The sequence below is a fragment of the Microplitis mediator genome, chromosome 4, assembly GCF_029852145.1.
Source record: "Microplitis mediator isolate UGA2020A chromosome 4, iyMicMedi2.1, whole genome shotgun sequence".
Classification (NCBI taxonomy): Eukaryota; Metazoa; Arthropoda; class Insecta; order Hymenoptera; family Braconidae; genus Microplitis; species Microplitis mediator.
In genome coordinates this window covers 3,172,067-3,185,537 of record NC_079972.1, presented here as the reverse complement: position 1 = coordinate 3,185,537, position 13,471 = coordinate 3,172,067, and the positions used below count along the sequence as shown (strand labels likewise).

Here is a 13,471-nt window from a genome sequence, read left to right as displayed (position 1 = left end):
AGAAATTGGCTAATCACAATGATTTGTGTTTGTATATAACTACCACAAAAAATTTCCGAATAACAACTTTTGAAGCAGAGGAAATTTTACTTGTTACAGCAGTCTGTAAGAGACATGTAAGTAATTTTATTGAAGTTATATAAATAATCCATCAATATTTTCTGAAATATGTAATTATTTATAATTTTTAGGCTTATGTATGTTTAATGGCTGTTATAAAAAATACAAATGAATCTTGCTATCAGCCAATCATTAGAATGCTCTCAGAAAAAATTATGTTCCCAGCAAAAATTTACGCTAATTTCGATCGCCATTTGCACAAAAATTTAGAAGACGAATTTCCACTAGTAACGGTGAAAGGAAGTTTTTATTGTTATAGTACCGTAAGTCTACCACACCCTTTATGAATTTTTCTAAAATATTTACATGAAAATTATGATATAATATAGGCGTTACAAAAATTAGACCTGCCTGATTGAGGCGTTTCTACAACAGTAACGTACCTAAAATCTGACCATCATTTGGAATGCCATACATACTTTTAAAATTTACAATACATTTCTGGTATATTAAATTCACAATGAAAAATACTTAAAATGCAATTTTACTATTATAACTTTTTTTTACAAAATTATATTTTACGTCTATTGATCAACATTTCACTTGAGAACACGCCTTTATTACCAACACAAACTTGTTTGATCTTGGCAGACATGTGCTTTTAATAAAGTTATCGCTTCGTTCTAAGTTCAAAGCGTAAAATTAAAAAAAAAACGTGTTCAATAAAAACTTATACGCTCATGTTGCAGATTGTTTACGAGGAAAGTTCAATTGAGAGGAACAATGCCAATAATGACCAAAAAGGAGTAATAATAAAAAAGCTCATGGCACTGTCATTCTTACCACCAAAAAAAATAACTGAATGGTTCGAAATTTTATATAATTCGATTGTAGAAGGTGAACGGGATAATTATTATCCTCTTTTGCGAAGCTATAAAAGAAGATGGCTGAATGGTGTGGGTGCAAACAATTTTTCATCTTTCAATGATGAAGATTGCTTTGCGGATGCGCAACGTTCCGCCTTTAATATTATAAGCAACTTTTATTATGACGATCGGAAGGGCACACCGAGTATTTGGGAGATTTTAAGTATGTATAAAACATAAAAATAAGAACAATTGCATAAACATGTAGATATATGGTTGAATATTTTAATTATATCGTAATAGACTATTTCCAATATATATGCTACGGGGCTAATGTCAATTTAAACAATTTGGCCGAGAATAAGGAGCCCAATAATTTGTCTGCTCCCATTGTTCACTGCCTCTCTGGGAAAAAATCTGTAATTCCTCAATTGTGGAGAGATGTACAAGAGCCAAATGCTGATGTTACAGATATATTGGGCAAATTGAGTTATTTATTGACACCATTATATAATGTATACGATCACAGCATAAGAGCAAGACTAAGGCAAAGTTGGGATTCAATTCTAAACAGGAACGATCAAATATTAAATGTTGCTGAAAATGGTGAACCGCATCATTTAGTCTTAAATAATGTGGAGCTCTTTTTAGAAAGGAATCCAAATCTAGGTAATTTATTGTCATGATAAACAAATAAATATCTGAATTTAAAATATTAAAAACTGTATAAATAATAAGGAGGGCATTGTTGTAGCACCTCAGTTCAATCGGAGAAGATTGCGAAATGATGAAGATCGCGGCGAGTTATTAGGTAATTGAAATATTTTAGATAGGAAATTAAAATAGAAGTTTAATTTATTTAAAATCTTTTAGAGCCCGTAAAAATTTGAGAATAAATGATATTAAATTTTAAATGTAACTTATTTGTTCAAGTGTAAAACTCAAGTTTAATGAAATTTTATTATTATAGATCTTCAAGGTGTTGATGGAGCTGGGATAGTTCAAGTTAATGAACCTAATGTCCATCATCCCGATGTACAACCTCCAGCGCTAATCATCGAGCGTGGTAAGGATTTTATTATTTACTCCAAAAGTATTTCTTTGTTTTAATACTATTACTAAATTTTGATCAATTCTCACATTGATTTTTAAATGATTCAAGATGATCATGTAAATCATGCAGGGCTCGTGCAGGACTCTTGCCTTAACGAAAAACGGCCAGTAGAAATTCTCAATGGTAAAAATTTATTTTTGTTAATTTTGAAATATTTTCATTTATTAATGTTAGTAATCGTGTTTTTATAATTACAGAAAATGAGGTTAGAAATATAAATAATGTGGATAATCCCGCTATTGACGCTGACAATCATCATCCCGATGTACAACTTCCAGCGCTAGTCATCGAGCGTGGTAAGGATTTTATTATTTACTCCTAAAGTATTTCTTTTTTTTAATACTATTATTAAATTTTGATCAATTCTCACATTGATTTTTAGATGGTTCAAGATGATCATGTAAATCATGCAGGGCTCGTGCAGGACCCTCGCCTTAACGAAGAACGGCCAGTAAAAATTCTCAATGGTAAAAATTTATTTTTGTTATTTTTGAAATATTTTTATTTATTAATGTTAGTAATCGTGTTTTTATAATTACAGAAAATGATGATAGAAATATAAATAATTTGGATAATCCCGCTATTGACGCTAACAATCATCATCCTTATGTACAACCTCTAGCGTTAGACATCGCGCCTGGTAAGGATTTTATTATTTACTCCTAAAGTATTTCTATTTTGTTTTACTATTACTAACCCTGATTAAAAATATTGATTGAAAATAATTTAGAAGCGGTCACTCCATGCAAACTGTATATCTATATATACAAACAAAAAAATTGAAATCAATTGAAATTATTGAAAAGAATTCGAATTTCATCACTTTTAATTATTTTCAATCAATATTTTTAAACAGGGAAATTTTACTAAATTCTCACCTTGGTGTTTATATGATTCAAGATGATCAAGTTCATCATGATGGGCTCGTACAGGACCATCGCCTTAACGAAGAACGGCCAGTAGAAATTCTCAATGGTAAAAATTTATTTATAATTTTTTTGGTTTTTACTGTTTGCACGTTCTTATGTAATTTTTTGTTTTCGTACGAAGTTGTAATAATTTGCAAATTCAACCTATATTGCATAACTTTCTATTATTTTTAGATCCTGATCATAATGACTTTTAGCCATTTGTTGACGAAAATATCGCAAATGATATCGATATCGTTAATATTGACATTGAGGATCCACCGATGGCTTATGGTAAAACAACTGCGTTATTACAATTAATTTTTATAAAATCGAATTTTACTAGGAATCGATTATTCTCTTAGTTAAATGATTATTGAATCAATTGTTTTTATTTCATTATAGATGTACCGGATGAAAATATTTTAGACCACCGTAAGTATTTCTACTTTCTCGCATACTAATCGCCAAGTCAATTTTACATCTTCTAAAAAAAAATTTTTTTTAGCTGTTTACATTAATTCAACCAGGGCCCTACGCTTGCAAGAATGTTTGGAGAGTATGCTATCTTATATTTATTGTAAAAGTTATTTTTAATATCCTATTCATTAATTTTTTGTATTCTGTTTAGATCATCACGCTCCAGAGATTATCGACGTGCAAAATCATTTTGTAAAATGTAAAATATGTAATTATTCATGCGCGCAGTACGCTTGTAGTCCGTGCAACCATTTCAATATTTGCAAAAATTGTCTTAAAGCAAAATTACAAAACCTCATACAGAATAACATTCGGTTTCAATGTCCTTCCTGGGAAAATAACGTTTTAGATGTGCTTTTCTTACGGTTTGAAGTTAGAGAGTAATTATTGAAAGAGTAATGTACCATTGTACCATGTCTATCATTGTTATGATGTAAGAATTTATATAGTACCTAAATTTTATAAGTCTGGAATCAAGTATTATTGTTATTATGTTTGTGAATATAAATATAAAAATATAATTACAATAATTATTTCATCTAGACGAATAAAAATCAGATTCCATTAACTTACTCTGACATTTATAGTAATTTTTAGTTATTTACTATGGCTGTTTAATAAAATAGTTCAAAAATATTTATCTTGCTTGCTGTATTTTTTTAAGCAACAATATTAAAAAATGAAGAAAAAGAAAAGAACGTATTTTGATTATTAGAAATTTATTTATTATTCCTTTTTTTTCTTAATAAATACACTGTTAACCATTTTTTCGATTTTCTCAAATAATTGTTATAAATTTAGCTATGTGATAGAGAAAGATTTGAAGTTTGACTAATTTAAAAAATGAGTAGAATACAGTTCAAATTTTTTTATAACAATCTCAATGAGTTTTTAATTCTCGTGAAAATTCAACTGTTTGACAATTAATCATGTATAAAATAAAACAATTCTAAGCTCTAAATAAAGTTTTTTAAATAATGGTTATATTTAAAATTAATATTTAAAAAAATTGATTGATTTACAGACAACAAAAAAACAATTTTAACGATTTATTTGTGACTTGAAAATTTAAAGGTACGTAAAAATAATGTATATAAATTAGTCAAGTAGTAATAATATGTATATTTGATATTTATGTCTTATTTGGACTTGGTAATTAATGTAAGTGATTCTTTTCAAATTTCAATAAAAAATTTTAATCCCAAGCCGAGCAATTTTTTTTATTAAATATTTAATAAATAATTTATTTTTACCATTTTGTTTTTTTAATAATAAATTCTTAAATTACTGTAATTAGTTTTAATTAATTTATTTTTCATTAAATATAAAAGATAATAAATTTACTCGTTCAATTCCAAAAGTACTATTTATTATTATAATATACAATTATCTTGTTTTTAAATTTACCGCTGAATTTTTTTATCTATTATCTGGTTACTGTTATGATAATACTAATTTTACTGTAGAATTCTAGATTATTGACTGAAGTTATCCTCCCTTTTTTTTTCTGGGCATTTTATAACTTTGACGAATTGTCACTTGGACGAATCGTGAATTCTGCGAAGTATGATTTCAACATTTTTTAACTTTGACGTTTTTTCAGTTGGTCGAATTGTTACTTGGGCGTGTTCTTATTCCAACGTATTGAAACATTTGCATTTTGTGACTTCAACATTTTTTCACTTTGGCTATATGTGATTTGGGCATTTTGTTGCTTCATGGAAACGTATTTAGGCGAAATATACACTGGTCAGAATGTGATATGGGGATTTTGCCTGCAAGCCGGGCCTAGTGTCTAGCAATTAAATCTGGACTTGCGCAGTGCGACGCATGCGCGTATGATTTTCCTGCCTCGTGTCGAGAAGACTGACGCCATTATTCTTGCGTTCATATAATTTCAAGTGACACCACGTGTTTTTTTATAATCAATTAAATTTGCACTCATCTCGAGTAAATAAATAAAAGTAATTAATTATTAACATTAAGGGTTCATAACTCTCTATAAAAATATAATTATTTTTATAATTACGAGCACCAGAGTTCATAAAATAAATATTAAATCCATCAAGAATTTCTGTGATCTACAACCAGTTCCTGAGGAGGTTAATTTAACGGAAACTCGTACAGGTGTTTAATTACTCTTTTATGTATTAATTCAAGTGCTCATCAAAATCAAAGACTCAGTTTTATTATTTATTTAATTATTATTATGCTCAATTTTTCAATTAAATTAAAAGTTATTTTTCGCTCAGTAGCCTCTGCAATCATGCTACCACGTGTTCAACAAATAAATTAAAATCAGTATAATTTATTATGAGCTCATTGAATTCAATTCAATCAAGTGATCATTATTATTAATACTCAATAACTAAATTAGTGATGCATTCGGTGCTATTAAAAGTAGTAATTAATGTGTTCAATAATTCACTTCGCTCGGTAACCTCTGATTTCATGTTACTTTTCATTCTGACATTTTTGCGATCAACTCAGTGTTCAATTAAACTCAGCTTAATTATTTTAATTCATTTATTTACTCGAGCTCAATTCAATAATTGTATTCAATCATTTACGTATTCATGAGCTCAGACATTTAACAGTATTAATAAATTAAATCAACGATTTAATTTATAACCCATTGATAATTTGTGCTGTGACAAATAAAAATATTGTTATATTTTTAAATATGCGTATTTTTCAAACATCCCAACCATCAACCTGTCCTGGCATGCATTTATTTTATTATTATTACAACAGACATAAAAATAAGAAATTTTTAAAAACACAACAACAAATTTAATTACAAAAAAAGTTGAGAAATTATTCAATATAATTTAATCAATTTATTATAATAATATAATTTAGTTATTTAATTCTTAATTTATTTAAAATAAAAAGGTGGACTCAAAATCCATTTGCTACGCTAGTGTGAGAAAGAGAGAGAGTGGGGAGTATTCATTCCTTAGGATGTGAAGGAGGGAGCATCTATGAGTGATAATCCAAGAGAAAACTTTCTTGGCTTGAGACTCTAGTGATCTTGGTTTGAGATTTTTCGTGTGATTGGTCAGAGAAAGTACAATACACTTAAACCAAGAGTTTGAATTTTTTAAACCAACTCCTTTTATTTTTAGTTCGAGTTCGTACCGTTTATTGTTTCAAAACATCATAGTTCTTTAATTAGGTGTATAACTTTCTTGAACTAAATATTTTTATTTCTTGGTATAAGTAAGTAACATACTTAGGTTAAGAAAAATGTTTATTACAATAAGAAATGCAAGTTTTTAAAGTAAGTAATTCTATTATTGGAACGAGTATGAAATATGGATTGGCTTAAGAATTTTTTTTCTTAATTCAAGATTTAAAATTCAAGAAATTATTTCACTTCGTTCAAGAAATTTCCGGTTTTCGTTCTACTCGCTGAAAAATTTCTTGCCTACTACCAAATTATTACGGTAAATTTACGGCATGTGCATAAATGCCGAAAATTTACAGCATTTTTACGGCATTCTCAAACTCACGAGGGAATTTAATAACAAACCCATGATTAAACTTAAAAAAAATATTGATGTGTTCAGAAATGTTTAATTATTTGATACTGAATAATTTATAGTGATGGTATTATTGTAGAAAAAACTATAGCACTTTGAAAAATTATTCCCATTTACGCCGGTGAATAAGGACGAATTTCGAAAATTTATTTCTTGAAAACGGTGTAATGAATCGATTTGAAATTTTACCAGTGATCTTTTTTTCTATAAATCTTTCGGTGAAAAAATTTCAGAATTTTGGTATTATATCGAAAATCATTCTCAAACCATTCGTTGCGAAGTTGGAAAACGTCATTATGCTGCATTTATAATTCACATTTATTATATTCGCATTATAACTAATAATTATCATAATTATAAATTATCTTGATGATTCATTATTTGATAAGTCTTAAAAAGAAGATTCAAGTCAAATCTGAACTAACTTAAAAAATATTTTTGGCTATCGTACTTTTTGTTTACTTTATGTTTTTATCTTTATTCTATCATTATCATCGTAATTTAAATATATAATTATAAATTTTATTGAAAATTCTAGATTATAGATAAACAATATTCATCTTAAGATATTATTTTATTCATATCAAGTTGATACTCATAAACAACATATGATTGTCATTCGTTTGTTTCTAAATTAAAAAATTAGTTGTGAAAACTATTGAAATTTTTATTTAATTTGACTAATACCTCATCAAGTGGGTCGTAACTTGGTCTTTCAGTGAGTTATTTTAACTAATATCTCAAATGAGTGTACTTATTCGATCATAAAAAAAAACATTTTTTCTTAATTCCATTCACTCCAATTCAATTTAATATCACTAATTTTTTCTTTTGTAATTCTTACTGATTTATCTGATGAAATTATTTCTTTAATCTGTAACGTAAATCTAACTTATTCAATTGTTTAAAACTAATTATTCTTTCATGAAAATACAATAATTTATTTTATTAATTGTTAACTAATTGAAATTGTAAATTTCACTAATGCAGTCACTGAAATAATGTCACCAATCTAATAAGTGATTTGTACTTATTTAGCTATTCAAATTTACTAATATATTTATGCCACCGTACTAATTTAATTAGTTAACGTTTCACTAATCCAAATAATACTTCACACTAATTACATCAGTGCAATAGTCATACTTTTTGTTTAATGAATTTAACTTACTGAATTAGTGGTTTGATTTGAATACTTTGAAACTCGACATTCACTTATCAAATCAGTGAATTTTGATTTTCACCGATCGAATCAGTGAATTCCCATATTTACTTATCAATTCAGTGGATTCTCACATTCACTTATCGAATCAGTGAATTCAAATAATCACATATTCATTTAGTGAATAGTCACAAACTCTGCGTGGTACGATTGTAGCATTGACAAAAAGTGAATATTTACTTGGGACTAGTGAAAAATCACTAATTCATGTTTAGAGAGTACTCATATATTCATTAACAAACAGTTTATTTTTTAACAAAGAAAATTTTTCGATATATTTTAATCGGACGCACCATCATAGTGTGGCAAGAAATGATGTCTGCACTACAACTCTGCTTAGAAATTTTTTTTTCAAGTTTTTGTTGCATAACTCGTAAACCACTAGACCGATTTGTTTCAAAGTTTGATTAAATCTGAGTCTCCACAAACTTTCTTGATTGCTGGAATGCACCTGCAAATCGGTTAATTCGTTCCGAAGATATCGTTGGACAGGAATTACTTTTTTAAGTCTAGCGGTTTTTGGAACTCAAAAAGCCCAAAAGTTTACCGATAGTAACGCTTTCGAGCTCTCCGAACTCGAAAACAGCGGGAAGTATTGGGGTCAGCCCACAGAGTCAACCGGTTTTCAGATTTTTTTTTTCAAGCACATATTATACTATTCCATTAGATGAGAAAAGAAAAATTAGCATCAATTAAAAATTTATATAGAATAAATTATTTCAGCCCTATCAAAGCGAAAAGGAAATAGCTAAGATACTTTTTAATTAAATGAATTTTCTGAGCTCTCTTCTGTAAAGAGCGAATGCGAACAAGTAATCGAATTTATAATAGTAATGTTACATATCTTATCACGGAAGAAGTGGTTAGTGAGACAACATGAGCTAATATAAACACTCTATCATGTGTGTGCTCTAAAAAAATAATGCATAAAATCGTTTAGAAAAGGGTGTCTGTAATTTGTAATAGGCTGAATCAGAATAATACTTTCTAGTGGCGGGATTTCAGGCTTGAGTGAAGATAAACAAAACATACTGTTTGTGATACATCCAGATCACTAGGGTCTGGAAGGGGGATAAACTCTCGGTATTTACGCTTAGAATTAGTAAGAATTAATTCTCAAATAATTAGAATGAGTGGGTTACAAATAACACTAACAGTATCAAGCTAGCAAAATAATATCTCAAAGAGTTCTCAAATATCGCTTTTTTAGATAGAATCTGAGCTCCAAAATAATTATCTGAAAAAGCTCTTAATGTTATCAGAAATATTTTTCATGAACTATTGATAAACATCTTCAAGATATTTTAAAAACGATAACATTTGTCTAAGATTTTAAAAATAATATTTATCTGAGGTCAATAGATACACGGAAAAAAATTATTGACAATAATTGTAGTTCAAATTCTAATTATTTATGTTATGTTCAATACCTAATGTCGTTTTAATCAGTAAAATTATGATTTTAATGTTTAAACTGCTATAATTAACAGTTAATCGTTGAAATATACTGCTTGACTATTTAAAATTACTACTTAAACCTTATAAAACTATACAAGACACTTATAAAAAAAATGCATCTGTAATAATTAGCAACTAAAACTGGAATATATTATGTTCAGCTTACGAAAAATTACATTTTTAAATAATAAAATTGATAAAGTATTAGTTTAATATTTATAATGAAAACTTTAATGTTTAATATTGTTTAAACGGTAATTTTTAAAAATTGTACTACACATATTATATTAATGCTTAGCAGATTAAATTAATGAAATAGATTTGAATAAATAACTCTTAGAGCGTATTTATTATTAATGTAAATAATAAATATTTTCACTGAAGTATACTAAAATTTACGAAGCAAAAATATAAAATTTATGAAGTATGTAAAAATACACTTTATATTTATTGAATATCTCCGATCAGTAGAAAGTGCAGCTCACTCTCTGCACTTTTAAGTAGATTTTCTTAAAAATCTAGGTATTGTATTTGTCCTCATGGTAAATTTTTCAAGGAATTTTGTCACAACCTATCATAATTAGTTGAGTAGAGTTCGAAAATACCATTCGTTAAAAAATTTATATATATATATATATATATATATATATATATATATATATATATATATATATTAGACTGGGCCAAAAAAATTGACTATTTTTTTTTCTTAGCTATATCGAAAATATTATTCAGAATGACAAAAAAAAAATTTCATGAAAGTTTGAGCCCTTAATATTAATTTTAAGAGGTCTATCATAGCTATTTTTAATTTTAATTCATAATTTGATGTTTTACGTCAGAACTGCTAAAACATTGTAGTAAAAAAAAATTCATTTCCACTCATTCTTATGTGAAATTAAATTCCCTACAAAAAAGGCCTCTCATTTTTTGCTAAATTCTTTCCTTCGAAAGTTATTCACGTTATTGAAATCGTTTTGACTCAAATTCAGCCTTGAATAACTTTCGAAGGAGTGAATTTAGCAAAAAGTGTTAAGGGACCTTTTTTGCAAAGCATTAAATTTCCTTTGAAAATTTGTCATGGTCTTTATTTTATGTTTATTGATTCGTCAGTTACAAAATTCAAAAGTAAAAATGTTAAGTCGAAAAAATATATCAATTTATTAAGCTTAATTAATCGGAAACGGCTTGTCTGACGAAAATTTTCAATCAGACCTTTTTTGTAGGGAATATAATTTTACATAATAATAAGTGGAAATGAATTTTTTTTACTCCAATGTTTTAGCAGTTCTGACGTAAAACATCAAATTATGAATTAAAATTAAAAATAGCGATAATAGCCCTCTTAAAATTAATTTTAAGGGCTCAAACTTTCATGAAATTTTTTTTTTTTTCATTCTGAATGATATTCTTGATATAGTTAAGAAAAAGAAAAATAGTCAATTTCTTTGGCCCAGTCTAATATATATATATATTAGGGTGCTTTATTTCAGAGCAACATTTTTTTTTTTCAAGTGCTGGTGGAAAAAATCATAGTTCAACACAAAAAAAGAAATTTTCGCTCAAGACAAAAAGTTCTATGTCGATGACAGACCTAGCTCATCGAAAAATTCGATTTTCCCATTTAAATAACACGGGAAAATTTTTTTTTTAGCTTTAAGTATTGTTAATTCATTAAACAAATCAATAGATCGAATGAACTAATACATATTTTCGTAGGAAATTGAACGCTCTACAAAAAAGGTCTCTTATCATTTCTCGATAAATCCATCTGTTCAAAAGTTATTAGAGCTCGAAGTAAAGTTGGAGATCTTTTACTTTTTCGGCGAAACTATCAGTCTTATCACAAAATGTTGTAGAATCTTTTTTGTTGACAATTTTATTCTCTACAAATTACTATCAGTAAAATTTTTTCAAATTCCGCATTATTTTCTATTTATTTTCATTTTAATTTCAAGCTTTTAAAAAAGTGGTTCTGGTCGATTTCAAGAGCTCGACATTAAAATGGAAATAACTTAAAAACGATGCGGAATTTGAAAAAATTTTACTGATAAAAATTTGTAGAAATTAAAATTTTCAACAAAAAAGATCTCACAACATTTTGTGATAAGACTGATAGTTTCGCCAAAAAAGTAAAAAGACCTCCAACTTTACTTCGAGCTCTAATAACTTTTGAACAGATGGACTTATCGAGAAATGATAAGAGACCTTTTTTGTAGAGCGTTCAATTTCCTACAAAAATATGCATTATTCTATTCGATCTATTGATTTGTTTAATGAGTTAACAATACTTAAAGCTAAAAAAAAAATTTTTCCCGTGTTATTTAAATGGGAAAATCGAATTTTTCGATGAGCTAGGTCTGTCATCGACATAGAATTTTTTTTCTTACGCGAAAATTTATTTTTTGTGTTGAACTATGATTTTTTTCACAAGCACTTAAAAAAAAAAAATTGTTGTTCTGAAATGAAGCACCCTAATATATATGTATATATGTCGGAGATGAAAGAATACAATAGGGTTTCCCAATGGAACGGGAAATTCCCAACAGTCGAGACTAGTTTTTATAGTAGAATTAAATAATAAAATTTAAGTTCTAGTTGTTTACAACTTAAGCAGATTATGTTTATTTCGGGAGGCTTAGGCTCGCTGTGGTAAACATCTGTTCACCAAACGTAGCCACGGTCACAGGATAGGTATAGTAAGACACAGAGGACAAGATAGTAAGATAATGAGACGGTTGTCCTTCTTTGAATATTTTGACCAAAAAAGTTTTTAAGGAAGAGTACAGAGTTTTTGGACGAGTTAAGTCAGGCAGTTCTGATTGAACATTCGTTGTACACGTACAAATTTTCCTGTCGACCGTGGATTCGTTCTTGAGCTTAGCTTACCGTAGTATTTGTAAATTATTCGATCAGGTTTTATTTGAATATTATTGGACTGTCGTGTGTTACAATTATTATAATTTCCTGTGTGATCAATTGTTGCATTAATTAGTATTTAGTGTATTTTGATATTTGCGCGACACTATCCTCATTATATTACTTGTCTACACTAAGAGAAAAGTCGATAGTCATTTTAACTAAAAAAACTTCAACCATTTAAAATTAGTTATTGATACTAATGCGTTAGTATGGCTAACTATTCAGTAGTTGCTCATACTAAAAAAAAATTAATTAAAGTAACTAAAATTTTTCAGTCTACGAAAATTGTTGTTTTAACTAAGAAAATTTAGTTGATAGCATATGAATTTTAAAATTAACTATAACTTAATTTTTTTAGTGTATGTAAATAAAAATTGTTTTTATTATAACTGCTGATTTAAAGTTAATATAAAATAGTTGTTATGAATATAAATCTAGTTAATGGAACTAAAATTTTGAAGTTACTGTAATTGAGTTAAATGTAGGCAGGAAATGGATTTTTATTTTTTTTTCAAAACTTAATGATTGAGTAAATAAATGTTTTTAAATCGCCAAAAAGTTTCATCAAAAATTTTTTTTTCAGACATATTTTTTTTTGCAAAATTATTTTTTTCTAAAAAAATTATTTTTCAAAGCAATTTTTTTTTTTTCAAAAAATTATTTTTCAAAGCATTTTTTTTTTTCCAAAAATTTTTTTTTTCTTAATTTTTTAAGGAAACTCCATTGTTAGAAATATTTTTAAAATAGAAATAAATATTTATGTCAATTATTTAAGATAAATTGGAATACTTAAACTGCACTGTCGTACAAAAATTTTCGATTTAAGCATGAAAATATGTTGACTTGAGAAAAAAAAATTTGATTCAAGTCGTTTTTTTATTTTCATTTCGCAAAAA

General features: G+C 27.3%; 1 long non-coding RNA gene across 1 annotated transcript; it reads left to right on the top strand.

The window, feature by feature from the left end:
- The first annotated feature begins 2,432 nt into the window (after positions 1 to 2,432).
- Positions 2,433 to 3,953, top strand: LOC130666681 (uncharacterized). Its single transcript, XR_008989731.1, has 7 exons — positions 2,433 to 2,507; positions 2,582 to 2,680; positions 2,941 to 3,015; positions 3,144 to 3,242; positions 3,354 to 3,383; positions 3,457 to 3,507; positions 3,580 to 3,953. It is a non-coding gene; the product is annotated as an uncharacterized LOC130666681 (long non-coding RNA).
- The last annotated feature ends 9,518 nt before the right edge of the window (positions 3,954 to 13,471 follow it).